This window comes from Pinus tabuliformis, chromosome X, assembly GCF_031772625.1.
Source record: "Pinus tabuliformis cultivar Carrire ecotype Pingquan chromosome X, CPIR1, whole genome shotgun sequence".
Taxonomy (NCBI): domain Eukaryota; kingdom Viridiplantae; phylum Streptophyta; class Pinopsida; order Pinales; family Pinaceae; genus Pinus; species Pinus tabuliformis.
Genome location: NC_142308.1, coordinates 433675362 through 433695230, shown reverse-complemented (window position 1 = coordinate 433695230; position 19869 = coordinate 433675362).

Sequence of the window (19869 nt, the reverse complement as noted above, 5' to 3'; positions counted from 1 at the left end):
AAAATTGATGAATCGCACAAAGAGATTTTATTTGCGAAATGGGATTCTCGGCTAAGGGAGGCAAAACATGAAATGGAGGATGCGGCGGCGGCAGCGAACAATGTCATCGAATGCGTAAATAAAAATCTACACAAAGCTAATTTGGTAATAGAAACCACCCCTGGATTTCTTCCAAAAGCACAACAGCTTCAAGCAGTATGGAAACAAGCAGCAGAGGAAAGGGCAGAGGCAATTAAACAGGTAAACAGATTGAATTGGGAAGCATACTGGCAGTACCTGGTGAAACCACACAGCCAATGGATGACCCTGAAGTGCCTGATGACTTCCGCTGAGAAGATAGTGCCAACTCTCACCAATGCCGTATTTGTAGGATAGCTAAAAGCTGAAGTCGGCCAATCGACACTCTTAAAATCGATGCTGGATATTTGCGATCTAAAGAATCAGATGCAGGATTAGTCATAGATATATTTTATTTTTGTTTTTGTTTATTTTTGCTTAAAATGAGGTAGGTCGTTTAAACCTCCTCATCTATTTTTGTAATATTTATTTTTAGATTTCATAGATTAATATTTAAACCCCTCTCATGGATTTAGAGAGGGGTCCAGATTTTTATCAAAAACATTACTCAAAACGTGCATTTTTCCCCCCACTGAGGAGGTTTTGATAAAATTAATGGAACAAGATTTATTTTCTATTTGAGTTTAACATCTACTACTGAAATTGCACTTTTGTACTCTTAGTTGATGTTAAGTGATTTGAAGATAGATCAATATTGCTGGAGCTCATGAGTAGGATGCATTACAAATGGTACTTTTATCTCTTAATGCTTTTTACCTGTGCGTCAAGCAATAAATAATTTTCAATTATTTATGTATGAAAGTTTAAACATTTAGTTACATTATTACACTTTTGTATGGCGATGACTTATTCTTTATGTTGAATATGTGAATGACTCTTTATGCGATATATTTCTCATATTGTTTCGGCTAACTTTTTATACGAAACAATCATTCTTAAATGGATTCTCTTCTTATTGTGATTGAATGATCTTCATTATCAATTGCTTTTAGAAATCATTTTAGATCACATATGTAAACATTACTCTCGGGATAGTTTTAAACTTAGATGTTTTCTTTGATTATGATAGATTGCATATGATAGTTAGAAGATAGATTAAATTTAGGACAAGTATTCACCCCATAAAACCCCAAAAAGACAAACATCATCCCGTTAGCACAAACATCATAAATAGATTGGGAAACTGGTTCCATCATCCCAGTGGAAGCCACTATTCCAAATGGAAAAGGATCTGCACTAAGGTCTGGACCGGGTGGTTATCCCCCTTGTTGGAGTCCCAATTTTTTGAGCCTACAATAGATCACAAGGAGGCTCGAAAAATCAAGTGTAGGAAAACTTTCAGAGGGTGTTTTTCACAGCGACAACAACCCCATTGTTTGGTTTAACATGATGGACCACATACAGGAAATACATTTTCTCAATCTAACTTGGAAAACTATAATATTGTTAGATAGGAGTAACAAAGCAAGTACTATAGAAAATGTGATCTTATAGGTTTTTCTATTATGAGGAGTTTATAGGTATTGCAACGAACAACATATATGGGGATATGTTGATGTTGATAGAGTATCACCAAAATTAAATTACAACAATTAATAAGCATCCCACCATACTCAACTATGTCGTGAAATTAACCAATAACAAAAATAGTGGCACTTTCTTTTCCTACTAGCAATTAAATCCCTTCATCTTTAACATAGGCAAGGTAAAGGTGATAATTTGGGATGGGGAATTGAGGGACTAGAGGGCTTGGTGGTTGGGGAACCCTAGCCACCTCCACCCTCTAGTTCATACTGTCACTTCCATCTCCTAGGTTCGAAATTTCTGCAACCTTCATCTTTTCCTTTTGTTGGCACGACTGTCCTTGGAATGCCTGTGTGGCTTGTTCTACGGGATTTTGGTGGGTTTTTTTTTCCATATATGATCCTTGTTTCGGGTTTTTTCTTGGATTCTCTTCTTGTGAGGTTGTTTCTGGTGCACCTCCGCATATGGCACCTTTTGCTGGTGCATATGCTTGCATCGCTCATTTGGGTGGTTTGGTGGAGGTTTCATTCCAATGTGGTATTGTTGCCTCATCTTTGCTAAGGGTTTATCTGGCTGGCCTCATGTCGTTCTTTGTCTATTTTTTCCACTGCCAATGTCTTCTTGCTACTATGCATAATACTTGACGGTTTCTCAATAGGTGTTTTGTTTTTCTACAACAATTTTCAATGTTGTTGTTTGACCTTTTTTCAGATGTTGAGGTTCTCCCCCATGCCAGCTCGACTTGGATTCCCATGGTTAGGGCTTTGGGGTTTTTTATTGTAGGGTTTTTTTTGTATGGACCCCTAGGATCAATATTATATGACATAATTTCTATATTATGGAAAATGGTTTATTTATGTCCTCAGCATGGATTTGGGTATATCTTGCTCGAATACACACTTCGTTTGTGTATATAAAAAATGTAGTTTTGTGCTTTTATATAAACAAAATTGTGATTTTTTCCTAGGAAAAAAAACATAGCCAAGGTGATAAGGGGATGGATGGAATATGACATGAAGCTAGAGAGAGGTGAGCAAGGCATTGAAGATGCGATTCTTCTAACTTGTATTATCAAGAATCAAGGTGGAAATATGATGTCTTATCTAAAAATCATGGGAAAATAATGATCCATGAGCAACTAGGGAGTAATCATATGACATCAATATATGTGTGGGGTTGAGAGAGGTAGGGCCCAAAAGAGTGATGACATTAAAGTCAAATGGGGATCAAGGGATAAGGGTGATTCAATGGTGGCAGTGTATATTATTTTGTCTAAGTAGAAGGCATTAACGGTGATATGTTGTTGAATTATCTAACATTTTGTAGAAGAATGATACTGGGTATTATGATAGTGATACCATCGGTTCAAATGGGAGGATTAGCACTAAAAAAAGAGGAAGAATGGGCATGCAAATGGTTGTATGCAAGGTGAGTGGAAATAGGATGAGGATTATTGAGTTGGAGAGCGAGATTAGGGAAATAAGGCCTCTTCTCTAGCTTGTGTTCCATAGTGAATTCATGGATGGATACTTTGTCCAGTGTAGGCCTCTTAGATAATGCAACTTCATTTCTAAAATCAAGTAACAAATTAGAATCAAAATTTGGAGTGAGTAATCTGTTACAATTAGTGATGATGAGTTGGATTTGTATTTTAGCGAATAAGTCAATATATCTCTAAACTAATTGGTTAGGGTATTTTCAAAGTTGTGACCAACAACTAATATAATTTCACAAATAACTGAGAGGATATAAACTATTGTGCATATCTTGGAAAACCTTGTTCCAAGCTATCCTTCCAACTAGAGCTCATCAAGTGTGACACATATAGTCTCTTTCAAGTCAGGGAGGGACTTGAAATATGTGGTGAGAAATTAAATTTACAAATTGAATAGTTTTCTATTATGAGCCATGTAACTTTAAAAATGATAAGAAACCAATAACTATAGTCCACTTTGAGGAGGGAAACTCCTTTTACAATGACTACAATGTATAAGAAAAGATTTGATGATCCTAAGACTATATTTCCTTGTGTGTGTGTGTGTGTGTGTGTGTGTGTAGGATACAAGGGGTGCAATTACAATGAATGTTTATAACCAACCTCATAATATAACAAAAAAATTATTATGAATGCTTATAGGGACTTAATATAGGGGTAGGGCCTTAATATAGGGGCCCAAGGACCTTAACATTTTCATTGCATGAGGTCACCATATGTAGGAGGGATATGAATGTGTCCATTTGAAATACTTGGAAACTAAACCATAGGTTGGGAGCACATTATTTTTTGAAAATATTGGAGGAGATTAGGTGTGTTTTAAGAACTACAAGTCTCAATGTGGTTTAAAGGTAAGTGATGGAACAGGTCCTCTAATCCCAAGAAAAGAAGCCTCTGCACTTGGAGAAAGTGTTAAATGATGTAGGAAGGGAGTGAAAACCTAAAGGGAGAACCTAGAGTGACATTGTAAGAGGTTTTGAGGTGGATGTGGGGTCCAAAAGGAATTGGAACCAGTTAACTAATCCTTCGGAATTGTTAATGTATAACATGTAATTAGTTTTACATTCCATTTTTATGGTTAATAAGTTATCGAGACACAAATGGCTCGTACCTAGATTGCACATGTATAAATAAGTAATTTTATCATTAATATGACGCTCTTTCATTGTGTTCTTTCATTGTGGAGTTTATTTGGGCTTGTACAGTGGTATGAGAGCCCTGGTTGAGTTGTTCCTAAAATCCATGTATTTGAAGTCTATGGCGTAAAGGAGACGCGGAGCGTGAACACTGTGAAGATAGAGTGCAGCAGAAGGTTAATCTAGTGGAGCAATGCAGTGGGATGCCCAAAATATTGACTCTTTGTAAGTTTTATATCTTTCAATCATAATGAAAGACAACTGGAGAAATTCAGTGGCATAATTGTTTTAACATATCCTTGGAAGTTAAAATACATGTTGGAGTTTTGAGTGCTTTTTGTTCTCAATAAAATTGCCTAGATGAAGTCGAATGCCATAAATTGTTGGATTCTTTGATAAAAGTCTAAGTTACATGCATCCAAGGGCCGCTTGTTGTTTTAATTTTGGGAGGCTTTATTTGCATTCACTGCATCAAACAAGAGTTTACTTATAGTGAAATTTTTGAAGAATAGTATTTGCATTTTAATCACATTAATTTTCTGAAAAATAATATTTGCATTTACTGCAGTAATCAAGAGTTTAATCACAATATTTGCATTTACCACAGTAAACATGAGTTTAATGACAGTAAATTTATGAAGGATAATAAGATACATTTACTGCAAATCAGAGATGTTTGAATGATACAAAGTTTTTTACTAAAAGATTTCTGAAGGATACAAAGTTTTTACTGAAGTATTTGTGAAGGATACTTAAAATGAAGGATATATATATTTTTTGGTGTTTTGAATTAAATTTTCAATTGAAGAGTGGTCAATTTTCTGGTAAAATAAAAATTTTGGAGGCTAACAAGGTTTGAACCTAGCTCTTTGCTAGGCTATTTTTGAAACTTACCATTAAACCACAAAGCCAACTTTGTTTTAAAGAAGATGAGAAACGAATTTATATCTTTTCATAAGTATTGCATATATTTTGAATTTGAAAGGATTTGAAGAATATTTGGCTACATAACAATTATGACTTCAATAGTTTCCATAGTTGGAGTTGCCCTTAATGGAAAGGAAAATTATCAAGAGTGGTTTAGAAAGCTTAAAAGTGCCTTTGTTTTAAACGATTTGTGGGAAGTTTGTCAAGGCAAGAAGGATAGTGATGGAAAATAAATTGCACTGGAGCCACCTGATAATGAGAAGCAACATGCAATTTGGGAGACAAAAGACAACAAGGCATATGCATTAATAACTGCATCGGTGACAAAAGAGGTAAGAAGATATATTGTTTCTTGTGGTACTGCATTCGAAGCATTAAAGAAGTTGAAATAATTGTATGATTCACACTCAGAACTTGAAATTATTCAGTTATTGTTAAAGTTGTTTAATTTGGAGATGAAGGATAATGATCCTTTGAAGAGTGCCTCTGAAATAAAAGCCATTTTTCATGATATAGAAGCCATTGGAATTAAAGTAGATTTACAACTTACAACTTTTATAAAAGTCCTTCACCCTATCTATTCAAACTATTTGGAGTCTGTCCAAGCTAGTGGACAGTTAAAAGACATTACATTTGATAAACTAGTAAGAAAAATAGTTGAGAGAGAAAAATACTTTTGGGAAGAAAGAGGCTTGATCTAGGTGGATATTGGTGGCCACCCACCAATTCCACTTGGATCCACACCATTGTTTCTTTCAGGTTTCTAGTTTCCTTAATTGTAGCACAGTTTACTATTTTTAACAGCTTTTTCAGGTCCTGAACTTCTAGAGCCGTGTTGAGGCCCTAAACGACGCTTTTGGGAAAAATGGGAGCAACATGGGTCCATGGACCCATGTTGCTCTTCCCAAAATTGTATTCCTTGGATAGATCTTTCTAACGAGGTATTGTGCGTGTCAAACAGAGATCGTATGCCAAATTTACGACCCTGGGAAGTTGATGTACCAATTAACCCAAAATGGGGCCCATAGTTTGGCGCTTCATCTCCTAGGGTTCGGTTTTTGGCTGTTTAGGGTTTTCCATTGTTTCTCAACAATAAATAGGCCTTCGAGCCTCATTGTAAGACAGTTCATAGGCATGTAGCCGCCACATCTCTCCTCAGAGATAAGTTACCACCACCCGAGCTAGTTTATTTCCACTTCTGTTTGTAAGCATATTTCAGTATTTTACATTAATGAAATGAAGTATTATTTCTGCTGCATCTCTGTATTTATGGTTATCTTTGTAATTTGTTGTGTTCCTGTTTAAATCTGGATCAGTGGTATCAGAGCGGTCCGCTCTTTCTCTGTTTTTCTTTGCATGTCCCCAACAAGGTTGGGATATAAAGAGTTAGGGCTTGAACTAGTCGAACCTTTGCAAGACCAGCCTAGCAAATCCCAACGGCCTCCCATGGTGGACGAAAAGAAAGACGAGGGGGCAGGAGATCCTATCAAAATCTTACTCGAAGAAGCCCTCGAGTGACAAAGGAATGCGATGATGGACAACTTTACCTAGATCCTTCAGCGGTTACCCAGGGGTGACACATCTACTTGTAGCAGCTACTCTGGAAGTGCCACACCCTTTAAGGTACAAGTTAACTTTGACATTCCCATATTTGAGGGTCAGATAGATGTAGACGTTGTAGATAAATGGTTAAATCTACTAGAAGGGTATTTTTCTGTTCATGATTTTTCTAGCCTAGAAAAGATTACTTTTGCTCTTCTCAAAGCCACCCCCCACGTCAAGGACTGGTGGTAAACCTACTGCGAGCAAAAGGATGAAAGTACGAACTCACTTTTTTCAGCCACACCCACTTGGAATTCATTTTGGAACACCATCAAGGAGTAGTACTACACTGTCAAAAGCTATGAGGATAAATACATAAAGTGGACCACGCTGCGGCAGGGAACGGACCAAGACGTGTTGAAGTTTACCAATATTTTTCATACCTGTCACACAAAGTTGGGTATCAAGGATTCTAAGCTGCATTTGGTACTCAAATACCGTGGCTGCCTACACAGTTACATCCAGGACGAGATGGAGTTCCTCGACATCTCCTCGCTCAGCACAACGTACTGATATGCTATCAAGATCGAGCAAAAGTAAAAATAGAAGAAGTGAGACTTTGGATTTGCAAATCCGAAGCAAGGGAAAGGCACCCAAAAACCACTAAACAAAGGACAAAACCAAGGCGAGGTGGCTTGGGACAACCCGCCAAAGCCGCAAGAAAAGGACAACACCGTGAAGCTGAAGAAGGACACGAGAAAGTGGTGTGAGTTTTTTTGTAGCATCCATTTTCCTTTTAATTTTATTTTCAGTTTTATTACAAAAATGAAAAAAATCAAATATTATGTTGTAGCGAAATAAGGGGAAAAGCGAAAATTTGAAAGAAATAACTTATTTTATTTTATTGATGGCTTTGAATGTGAGAAACCCATGAGAAGATCTGAGTCGTTCGCTTGCAAGGCAACAGATCCAATGGAAATTGCATGGGTAACTAGAACGAAGTTTATTTCAGAAATCGGACGTGATGGTGTATGAAATGCAGTTTAATCCATTGAAGTCCGGATCAATCGCAGCCATTCATTGAAAGGGACAAGATCCGACGGATATCGCGTAAAAAAGTAATCAGGTTTTATTTTTAAAATCAGACCCGATAAATATTTAACTGACAGTTTTAATTCTTTGACCGGAGTTGCCATGGGCTCCCCCTTGTCCCCGGTCGTCGCTAATCTCTTCATGGAGGAGTTTGAGTCTAAGGCTTTGGCCTCCTCTCGTCTCTTACCGAAGCTTTGGAAAAGATTCGTTGATGACACTGGTGTTGTCTGGTCTCATGGTCCTGGCGAGCTGGATCGTTTCTTCTGTCACCTCAATAGCCAGTCCGCCGCCATTAAATTCACGATGGAAAAAGAAGAGAATGGTTGTCTTCCGTTCTTGGATGTTCTCATCTCTAAGAAGGTGGATGGTTCCTTTTCTCATCAGGTGTTTAGAAAGAAGACGCATACTGAGCAATACTTGCATGCGTCTTCGCATCATTTCCCGGCTCAGAAGTTAGGGGTTCTTAGCACGCTTGCCACACGTGCTGTAAGAATTTCGGATGAGGAGAGCCTGGAAGCGGAGAAGGCTCATCTCCTAGATGTCTTTGAGAAGAATGGTTACAATAGGCACCTCGGTCAAAAAGCCTTCCTCAGGGCCAAGAAGGAGCCTTCAATCCGAAGGGTTCCTAAGGAGCCTATCATGGGTGTGAACCTTCCTTACATCCAGGGGACCACAGATAGGATTGCGAGGATTCTGAGGAAGTACGATGTGCCCGCAACTTTTAGACCTCTCAACACTATCCGTGGCTCCCTCAGGTCTGTGAAAGACCCTATTGACCCTAAGGACATGAAGGGCGTCTATGTCATTCCCTGTTCCTGTGGGACCCCTTATATCGGTGAGACTGGTCGCTCTATCAATCAACGGATTAGCGAGCATTCGACTGGCTTAAGACATGGTAGGACCAAGTCCTCCGCCCTGGCTGAGCATGCGGGGAAGACTATGCATCATGTTTGTATAGAAGAGGCTCAAGTCATTGCCAAAGTTGCGCAGTTTCACCATCGCAAATTTAGAGAGGCCCTGGAGATTGAGAAAAGGCCGAACAATCTTAATAGGGATGATGGCTGGAAGATTAGCAGTTGCTGGGTCCCAGCATTGTCTTCCTAGCCTCCTCATTTCCCTTTTGTTAGGTCTTAGGGTTTCTGTCTTCCCTCTCCTTAAATTCTGTTTTTGGGCGGGTTAGTCCTGTTATTATGAAGGGCATGAGTTATTAATAAGTTATTAGTAATTTCGGGCTAATCATTGTATTAACCTTATCCCGTTTATGATACTAAAGGGTATATTATAATTAGATTAGATTGTTTGTTTCCATAATTTCAATTATTTATGCAATTTCCCTTTAACTAATTTCTTATATGTTTAATTAAAAAACCCCCTTTTTTAACCTTATAAGTAATAATATATTTACCTAATAACATAGTTAATTTTAATAAAAATTCTTTTAATGAATAAATATTGATTATTTATTGAATATAAATTATTAAGAAATTATTATAAATATTTGATATACCAATAACATTGAGTTAGTTTGAGTTAGTTAGTTTTTATGGATATACTATTATTAATTAACATATACTTTGACTATGGTATTTACCTAATGTAACTAAATTCTAAGAATAATAATGATTTAACTAGAATACTTTGTATTTGTTTTTTTAATAATATTGGAATTATAAATTATTAAGTAAATATAGATTATTTAATAAACATAAATTACTGTATATAACTTATTATGTTAATTTCGAATGGGCCTTATATTTAAATAATTAATAAATGATATATTTTAAAGAACAAATAGAGAAGATCTAGTTTACCAATGGACCCTTAGATTTAAATAATTATTATTAAATAAATACACAATTACCTATTGTAACTAATTTCTAAGGATAATAGTAATTTAATACTATTTATTTATATTTAAATAATTTGGAATAATAATAAATATAGATTATTTAATAAATTTGAACTATTAGACGAGACATAATTTATTAATGACCATTATATTTAAATAATAAATATGGATTATATAAATATTATATTATTCAATTTTAGATATATTCAAATTAACAAATGAATTCTCTTAGTAGATAAGCTAATAATAATGAATTATATATTTTTAATAAAATTAGTGGTTTGACTAGGATCATTAGGTCAAAATTAGCCGTTGGCAATATAGTTGTTAGAATCTCTGCACACTCTATTTAATCAAGCTAAGCCAGATTGGTTCTTCAACTTGTCCTGACGATGAACCACACTGGTTGGTTCGAAACGCGTCGACAAAAGATTTGTTATGTGATTTTGCCGAAGATTATCTAAACAATGTTATGGATCACAGAATTCTAAATTCCTTAGTTTTAATTCTTATCAGGTTCGTGTGGGAGTCAAAGGGTTGTTGAAAAAATGGTCACGATAAGATTTTGTTCAACAGGTTTAAAGTTTCATTGAATTCCGAAGGATCAGACCGTCCATTGACTGGGTGATCGGACGGTGATCGCGCACAGCTCAGGCGGACGTGATAAGTTTATGAACCAGAGTCTAAATCCTTTTCAGTTCCGTGATTTGCCATATTTCACGTAAATCAACCGATTTCACTGTTTTAGCAAAATAACCAAAGTTAGAGACGAATGACTAAAATTCCAAAGGCAACGGTAATTGGTTGGGTTTCTTTGTGTTTTCGCCAATCAGAACACTCCCGATACATACGTGGGCCCAAGTCCATGCACGGAGTTTTGTCAAAATGCAGTTTGTTGTGTTAAAACAATTTAACCATTATCAGAACATCTACAAAGAAACTTCATCAACAGCCAAGTCATAGATCTAAACAACGAACAACCATTCTAAATTCTGTTACTTCTTGTTATTTTATTTTCTTGAGAATGAGGTTTCTTTTACCCTCTAATGTAATATTCTGTAGTGATTTTCACTTTAGACAGTTAGTAGATAGTTAAGAAGTTTGACAATTTTGGTGATCACCAACTGCAGTCTCATAATGTATAAAAAGAGGAAAATTTAGAGAGAAAGGGTTCGAACTTTAGAGAACCTGGAGACTAGGCCATTGTATTCTTGATAGAACTGTTGATTAATGACAGAATCAAAAGTTTTCCACACATTGTTGGGTATGATTTTGTGAATTCTCTGTTATGTGTCATCATATGTTTTCTTCCTTTAAGTATGGTAATGAAGCTGCAGGTCTTTATTTTCTTATGTAAATGAAGTTAAAATCCCTTAAAAGAGCGCTCTTATACTTGAAGTTCCTGCCTCTTAAATTATTCTAAGTTACAGATAGTAGTTTCTGTGTAAGATGACATATTATCTTTAATTTCTCCAAGTGTCACATATAGTAGATTCTATGTAAAACAACATATTGTCTCTGAATTCTTCAAGCTTTCTTTATTCATCATTTATATTCAGAAATCAAATTGAATTATGAGATTTTCATGTCACCTAAGTATTAAGGGTTAAAAACCAAGTCTTTCAGGTCCTTCATTTGAGAATACAACATATAATTAAGTGACAAACAAGTGACAGTAATTATAAACATTAATGTCTTAAGCAAAATTTCTACACAGCCAAGAAATTGGTTTCTTAAGGACAACAAATTCCATAAGAGATCTAATCACAACATAAGTGAGTGTTGGGCCAAGCAGTCACTGGTGGCTGAGCTAAAGTTTTCGGAATTAGATGCATGTTTAGACTCTGAGTCAGAACTCGATAAGGGGAATGAAAAAGGGAAGCGGATTATCGATACGGAGCCCAATGCCACTGTTGCCACCACGAAGATCCAGAAGGAGGAACCCAACGATCCATAGGAGGAGGAGCGCCTCTTCCACTCCCAGATGTGGGTAAAGGGCTCCCCGCTACAATTCATTGACGACAATGGGAGCCAAAAGAACCTCATTTCGGCAGAGGTCGTGAAGCGGCTAGGCTTATTGACCACAACACATCCTTCACGGGATCTTCGTGTGAGCCAATAGTGTCGCCTTCCATACAACATCAAGCCCTTCACGGATGAGGTATTATGTGACATTGCTCCCCTTGATGTTTGTGATGTATTATTAGGCCAACCATACTTGTGGAAGCAACATGCTGTATATGAGTCAAGGTCTCGTGCTGTTATTGTTACTTTGGGAAATAAGTTGTACAGGATATCGGAGGTAGCACCGCTTACCGCCATCTCTTTGGTTACTGAAAAACAATGCAGTAAGCTCATTTCCAAAACTGGGAAATTTGTTTTCCTGATGATACGCCCTCAAGGAAAGAAGAAGACGGTGGCCACGATATCTAGACAGGGCCCCTCCGCACGACAACTACAGATGGAAAAGGTCGTAGAGGAGTACGAGGACATCTTCACCTCCCACACAGGGGTACCTTTGCACTGTCAGGTCAAGCACTCCATCGATCTGACCCTAGGTGCGTCACTGCCCAACGGACCAATCTATCAGCGCTCCGTTCTGGAGAACGATGAAATCAAGAGGCATATTCAGGAGCTACTACAGATAGGTCACAGCTGACCAAGTTCATTGCCATGTGGGATCCTGATCATGTTGGTACAGAAGAAGGATGAGACTTGGAGACTCTATATTGACTATCGAGTGCTGAACAAGATCACTGTCCAGAATAGGTACCTGATCCCATGGATTGATGACCTTTTGGACCAACTAAAGGGGGAAAAGTATTTTAGCAAGATCGATATGAAGTCACGATATCACCAGGTACCAATCGAACCGCCCGATGTGTAGAAGATTGCCTTCAAAGCCAAGGACGACCTTTTTGAATGGTTGGTTATGCCTTTCAGGTTGACGAATGCTCCTCAACCTTCATGAGGCTAATGGATGAAATCTTGTGGCCATTCACCAACTCATTTGTAGTGGTATGTTTGGATGACATCCTGATCTTCAACCAGAGTTGGGAAGAGCACCTCCACCACATCCAACAGGGTCTCCAAACACTGTGACAACACAAGTTATGTGCCAATTTGGAGAAATTCACTTTTGGCATGACCCAAGTTCAGTATCTAGGATACATTATTGATGAACAGGGGTTGCATGTGGATCCAACCAAGATCTAAGTCATTCGGGATTGTCCATCTCCAACCACTCTAATAGAGCTCCGCAACTTTCTGGGTCTTGCCAACTTCTACCACAGGTTCATGTTGGGATTTTCTCATATCACTTGGCCTTTGAGTCAAGTCACCAAGGGAGGAGCGAAAGCAAAATTCTTTTGGTATGAATCTCAATAGAAGACATTCACAGAGTTGAAACATCGCCTCTGCTTGGCACCAGTGGTCACATTACCAAACATGCAACAACCATTTGAGATCAAGACAGATGCTTCTGACTATGCTATTTGGGCAGTCCTTACAAAACACGTGCATCCAGTGGCATATCACAGTGAGCCACTTTCAAACATAGTTTGTAAGTATCCCACTTATGAAAAAGAGATGTATTCCATTGTACAGGTCTGCCGATAATGGAAGTATTACATTTTGGGGAAGGAAACGATCATCCACACAGACCACCAGCCCCTATAGTTCATACAGACGCAAGAGAAGTTACTGAATGATTTCCATCAGAAGTGGTCCACATACCTGCAACAATTCCATTTGAATATCAAGTATAAGAAGTGCAACACCAATAATGTTGCAGATTGCCTCAGTCGACCACCGATCATGGCGTTAACCATGGTGCTCAACTCTTGCAGGCACGGGACTTCTGATTGGCCACTTCTCTACAAAAGTGACCCAGAATTCGGCCACACATACCAGACACTCTTGGAGGGTCAGCATGTTCCAGATTTTCGCCTCCAGGATGCCCTGTTATGCCACCTAGGACACCTTTGTGTTCCTTCAAGTGAACGCTCCAAGATGATTTTGGAAGCACACTACAGTCGGGATGTTGGGCATTTCGGGGTCGAGAAAATGGTGCCAATACTGCAAAAGTATTTCTATTGGTCGAATCTTCGACAGGATGTTGGGAAGTACGCCACATACTGCACTGCTTGTGCCATTGCCAAATTGACCATGAAGAAGCAAGGCTTCTATACTCTACTGCCTACCCCTAGTCGACCTTGGGAATCCATCTCCATGGATTAAATGTCGGTCCTTCCTTCTACTAAGCATGGAAACGACTGTGTTTTTGTGGTCGTCGACAGGTTCTCAAAGATGGCCATTATGGTGGCCTGCAAGAAGAATATCACAGCAGAAGCCACTACTAAACTCTTCTTTGAACGAGTGTGGGTACACTTTGGGATGCCACAGTCTATCATCTCAGGTTGGGACAGCAGGTTCCTCAGTACATTTTGGTCCAACCTTTGGTCGATGCTGGACACCAAACTCACTAAGTCCATAGCCTTCCATCCATAAACTGATGGCCAGACATAGGTTGTCAACAGGATGATCATACACATTCTGCACATGTACACCTCAAGGCATCCACGCACATGGGATGACAACCTCCCCTATGTTCAACACAACTATAACTGGGCTCTCCACAACTCGACTGGCCACAGACCTTTTGAGGTGGGCTTGGGATTCCAACCACTATGTCCCATTGATGTGGCCATGCCATTTGCAGCTATGCAGGAAGATTTGGCTCATGTCCAGTCTGAAACAAATAAGGAAAATAGATTCATTGAGCACATCCAACATATCCACCAGTAGGTCCATGACATTCTGGAGAAATCAAATTCCAAGTACAAGCAGTGACATGATCAACATCGAGTGCCACACAAGTCTCAGGTGGGCGACAAAGTCTGGTTGCATTTTCAAAAGGAATGCCTTACCAGAGCCTATAGGAAACTTAGACCACTCCGATATGGTCCTTACACCATCACCAAGGCTGTGGTAGACAATGCATTTGAGCTTAGCATTCCCCCATTTCTTGGCATGCACCTAGTGTTCAGTGTGCACTGCCTTCGGCCATACTTTCCAACATTACTAGACACATCCGACATTGTAGAACAACTCACACCAATAGAGTTAAATCTAGATTGCATGGAACAAGCTGCAATTGATTGGTTCATGGATAGATAGATCAAACACACTTGCCAGTAGAAGATCCAACTGTATTGAGTTGTCAAAGCAGGCCAACTCCTTCACCAGGGAAAGTGGCTCACCAGGGACCAAGTTCAGCAGAAGTTTATTCATCTCATGGAGGAACTCAACGCAATGGGGACCATTGCTTCCTAAGGGGGGGGGGAATGATCTAGGTGGATATTCGTGGCCACCCACCAATTCCACTTCGACCCACACCATTGTTTCTTTTAGTTTTTTAGTTTCTTTATTGTAGCACAGTTTACTATTTTTAGCAGTTTTTCGGATCTTGAACTTTTGGAGTCGTGTTGAGGCCCTAAACGACGTTTTTTGGGAAAACTGGGAGAAAATTGGGTCCATGGACCATGTTTCTCTCCCAAAGTTGTAGTCCTTGGATAGACCTTTCTAGCGAGGTATTGTGCGCATCAAATGGAGATCGTATGCCAAAGTTATGACCCCGGGAAGTTGATGTACCAATTTACCCAAAACAGGGCCCATAGTTTGCCGCTTCATCTCCTAGGGTTTAGTTTTTGGATGTTTAGGGTTTTCCATTGTTTCTTAACAATAAATAGGCCTTCGAGCCTCATTGTAAGACAGTTCAGAGGCATGTAGCCGCCACATCTCTCCTCAGAGATAAGCTACCATCGCCCGAGCTAGTTTATTTCCACTTCTGTTTGTAAGCATATTTCATTATTTTACATTAATGAAATGAAGTATTATTTCTGCTACATCTCTGTATTTATGGTTATCTCTGTAATTTTTTTCATTCTTGTTTAAATCCGGATCAAGGCTCCACCTAACTCTAATGTAGAAACTTTGTGCCTTGCACAAAAGGATCAGAAGTCTCATGCTGAAACTTCTAGAGGTGATAAAAGTAGTAGAGGTCATGGTAGGAGAAATTATAGAGGTAGGGGGGGAGAATAATCAGGGAGATAGACAACAAAATGATAGACAACAAAGGAATTTTAATGATAGACCAGCTATCAAATGTTTTAGATGTGGTAAAATTGGTCATACTGCTACTAACTGTAAAATCCCTTGGGAGAAATTCAGTGAAAGGAGAGAACAGTTGAATGAAAAGAAATATCAAGCACCACTAGATAAGGGAAAATCATCAGAGTCTGCACACTACATTTTTTCTCACTGTAATTTTAATATTAATGATGTTTTCAACATTACATTTTCTTCATGACGAGATAGTTGGATTTTGGATTCAGGAGCCACTTGTCATATGACATTTAGGCAAGATTTTTTTGAAACATTTAGTGATGGTATTGATGGTGTTATTTGTTTTGCTGACAATTCTCAAATTAAACCATCTAGAATTAGGTCTATTCGTTTTAAGATACCGAATTTTTCAGATTATGTTCTACAGGATGTACTTTATATTCCACAGTTTCAGCGAAATTTGATCTCTCTTATCCATATTCGGCAACAGGGGCATTCTATTCATGTATTTTATGGCATCATCGAGATAAAAAGAGCATCTGATCATGTAGTTTTTATGACTGGTGTGGAAGAAGTTACACTTTTAAAATTAAATGGTACTTCATCTACTAATTCTTGTGAAAGTTCTGTTCTTTTGGAGCAACAAAGTGATATCCTGTCTCCCAACATGTTGTGGCATGCTCAATTTGGTCACATCAATTATGGAAGCATCAAAATTATGAAAAAGAATGGTATTGAAGGTATTCTGATAGTTCCAAGAAATATTATACCTTGTGAAGCTTGTATTATAGGAAAGCATTGTAAACAACATTTTCATAGTTCTTCTTTTAGATCTTCATGAAAATTAGGTCTCATACATTCAGATTTATGTGGACCTATGCCTATTGCAACTGCAAATGGAAATAAGTATGTGCTGATTATTGATGATTACTCGAGAATGCGTTGGATGTATTTGTTGAAGAATAAGTCACAAGTGTTTGATGTTTTTTAAAATTTTCATTTGATGATTAAAAATAAAACTCAACAGAATATAGGCATTCTTAGAACTAATAATGGTGGCGAGTACACTTCTCATGTTTTTGAACAATATTTTAAGGACAATGGAATCAAACATCAGACTACCATACCTTATAATCCACAACAGAATAGCGTTGCACAACGAATGAATAGAACCTTTCTTAATATGGTTAGATATATGATGTTCTTTAAGAATGTTAAGTTGATGTTTTGGGGAGAAGCAATGCTTTGTGCAACTTATATTCGCAATCATTGTCCTTCTTTCTGTCATCAATAATAAATCTCCTTATGAAATGTGGTATACTCATCTTCCAGCTGTTCAACATTTTAGAGTCTTTGGTTCTCTATGATATGCATTAATTCCTAAACATCAGCACAACAAGTTGGGTGCTAGAAGTCACAAATGTATTTTCTTTGGATATTCTGCTACTTGCAAAGCTTATAGGTTGTATGATGAGGAGAACAAGAAGTTCATTCTTTCCAGAGATGTTATTTTCCTTGAATCATATAAAAGTAATTCCATTGTTAATAGGAAACTGGCTCATTTGGAGAAATTTGCATCTAAGAAGTTCTATTTTGAATCTGATAATGATGTTCCACACACTCGGGGGGGTTCCCATTCTAGATTAGTCTGTGGTTCTTCCATCTTTGACTCATTGGAATGTTATTGTTGAAGGGAATTTGGATGATAGTAATGTTTCTGCAAGACCAGAAATTGCTCTTGAAGAGCCTGTTCTTGAGCCTGCTTTTCAAGATGAGGAACCATCACAACCTTTATGAAGATCTACATGTGCTTGAAAAGTTCCAAGCAATTATGATGATTTTGGAGCAAGAATGTCTTCTAAAGGTGATTAAGATAATGTTTCTCATGGATGTGAATTCAATCATTGTAAAATTAGTGAACCTAATTGTTTTGAAGAAGCTGCTAATTGTGATGAATGGAATGATGCAATGCAAAAGGAATATGATGCACTTATTAAGAATGGAACTTGGAGGTTAGTGGATCCTCCTACAGGTGTCAAACCCATTGGTTGCAAATGGGTGTATAAGATCAAATACAAAGCAGATGGTTCACTTGATAAATACAAGGTAATGCTTGTAGCAAAAGGCTACGCTCAGAAGGAAGGTGTTGACTACACAGAGACATTTGCTCCTACAACAAAATGGGGCACAATTAGAACTTTGTTTTCTCTTGCAGCTCAGAATAGCTGGAAGATACACCATATGGATGTTAGAAAAACTTTTTGAATGGCCATTTGAACAAGGATGTTTATATGTTTCAGCCTGAAGGTTGTGTTGTTGAAGGCAAAGAGAAAAGGTATGCAAATTGGTTAAGGCTTTGTATGGAATGAAACAAGCATCTCGTGCATGGTATGAAGAGTTAATTGAACACCTTCTCAAGTTGAATTATAAGTTATTTGATTTGGATGATGAAACTCTTTTTGTTAAGAAAATTGGAAAGTCAGTTGTATATTTGGTTGTGTATGTAGATGATTTGATGATCACAAGAAACAATGATGACTATATATCATCTGTTAAAAGAGAATTATTGAAAGTTTTTGACATGAAAAATTTGGTTTATTACATTATTATTTAGGGATTGAAGTTGATCAAAGACCCAAATATATTTTCATTTCTTAGAAAAAATATATTGGACAACTATTGGACAGATTTGGGATGCAGGATTGTAATCCTGTCACTACTCCTATGGGGCAGAATTTGAAGCTTACTTCCACTGAAGGAAGTATGTTTGAAGATCCAACAAAGCACAAACAACTTGTTGGAAGTTTGAATTTTCTAACTACAACTCGACCTCACATAGCTTTTGTTGTAGGGATACTTTCCAGGTTATTTCATAATCCATGTGAAGGTCATTGGAATGCAGTAGAGCGAGTGATCAAGTATTTGAAAGGCACTCGAACATATGGCATCAAATATTCCAAAGTTGCAGATTTCTATCTCACCGGATATTTAGATTTAGATTTTGATGGAGAGAAGGAGAATGGAGTCTCTACTTCTGAATATTTGATGAGTCTTGGATTAGCAACCATCACTTGGAGATCACACAAACAGTTTGTTCCTGCTGATTCTACCACCAAATCCGAATATGTTGCAGCAACTCAAGATCCAAAAGAAATCATTTGGCTTCGCAAAATACTTGAAGACTTGCACAAGAAACAAAAGGCTTAAACTACACTACTCGTCGATAACTCTTATGCAATTCAGTTGGCTAAGAATTCCAAGTTTCATGATCGAAGCAAGCATATTAACACCAAATATCACTTGATTCGACAATATGTAGAGGCCAAAGTTATTCATCTAACACATTGTCCTACTTCAGAACAGATCATAGACATATTTACAAATCCACTGGGACATGAAAAGTTTGAAAAGTTCAGAATGTTACTCGGCATGGCAGATGTCCCATTGAATTAAGGGGGGGAATGTTAACTAATCCTTTAGGATTGTTATATAATATGTAATTAGTTTTACATTTTGTTTTTACGGTTAATAAGTTACCGAGACACAATTATCTCGTACCTAGATTTCACATATATAAATAAGTAATTTTATCATTAATATGACGCTCTTTCATTGTGCTCTTTCATTGTGTTATTTCATTATGGAGTTTATTTGGGCTTGTACAAAACCTAAAAACAAAAGTTATTTTATTGCAAGAGTGATCCTCAAAGGATCCAGATGACTGAAAAGGAAAGAATTCTAGGTGGGTAGGCAGGCCAAAGAAAGAGCCAAATTTTGATTATAGATGAGGCCTTTATTGAAAGATCGAATACCAAATGTTAAGACATATAACGTACTAACTAAGAATGAGACTTGTAAACATGGAAACACGATACATAATTTGTTCCAAAAATGTATTAAATCTTAGCGTTTATTCCTCCAATAATTTTCTACGTTTTTAGAAAGGATCTAGTGTTTATTTAACATATTCAACTTTAACTACCCAAAATTAAGATAAACCAAAACATGATGCTCAAGGTTATTCATGAATTTATTTAATTAAAACTAACAATTAATTTTTAATTAATCATTATATGCTAGATATGACAGATCACCCCCAT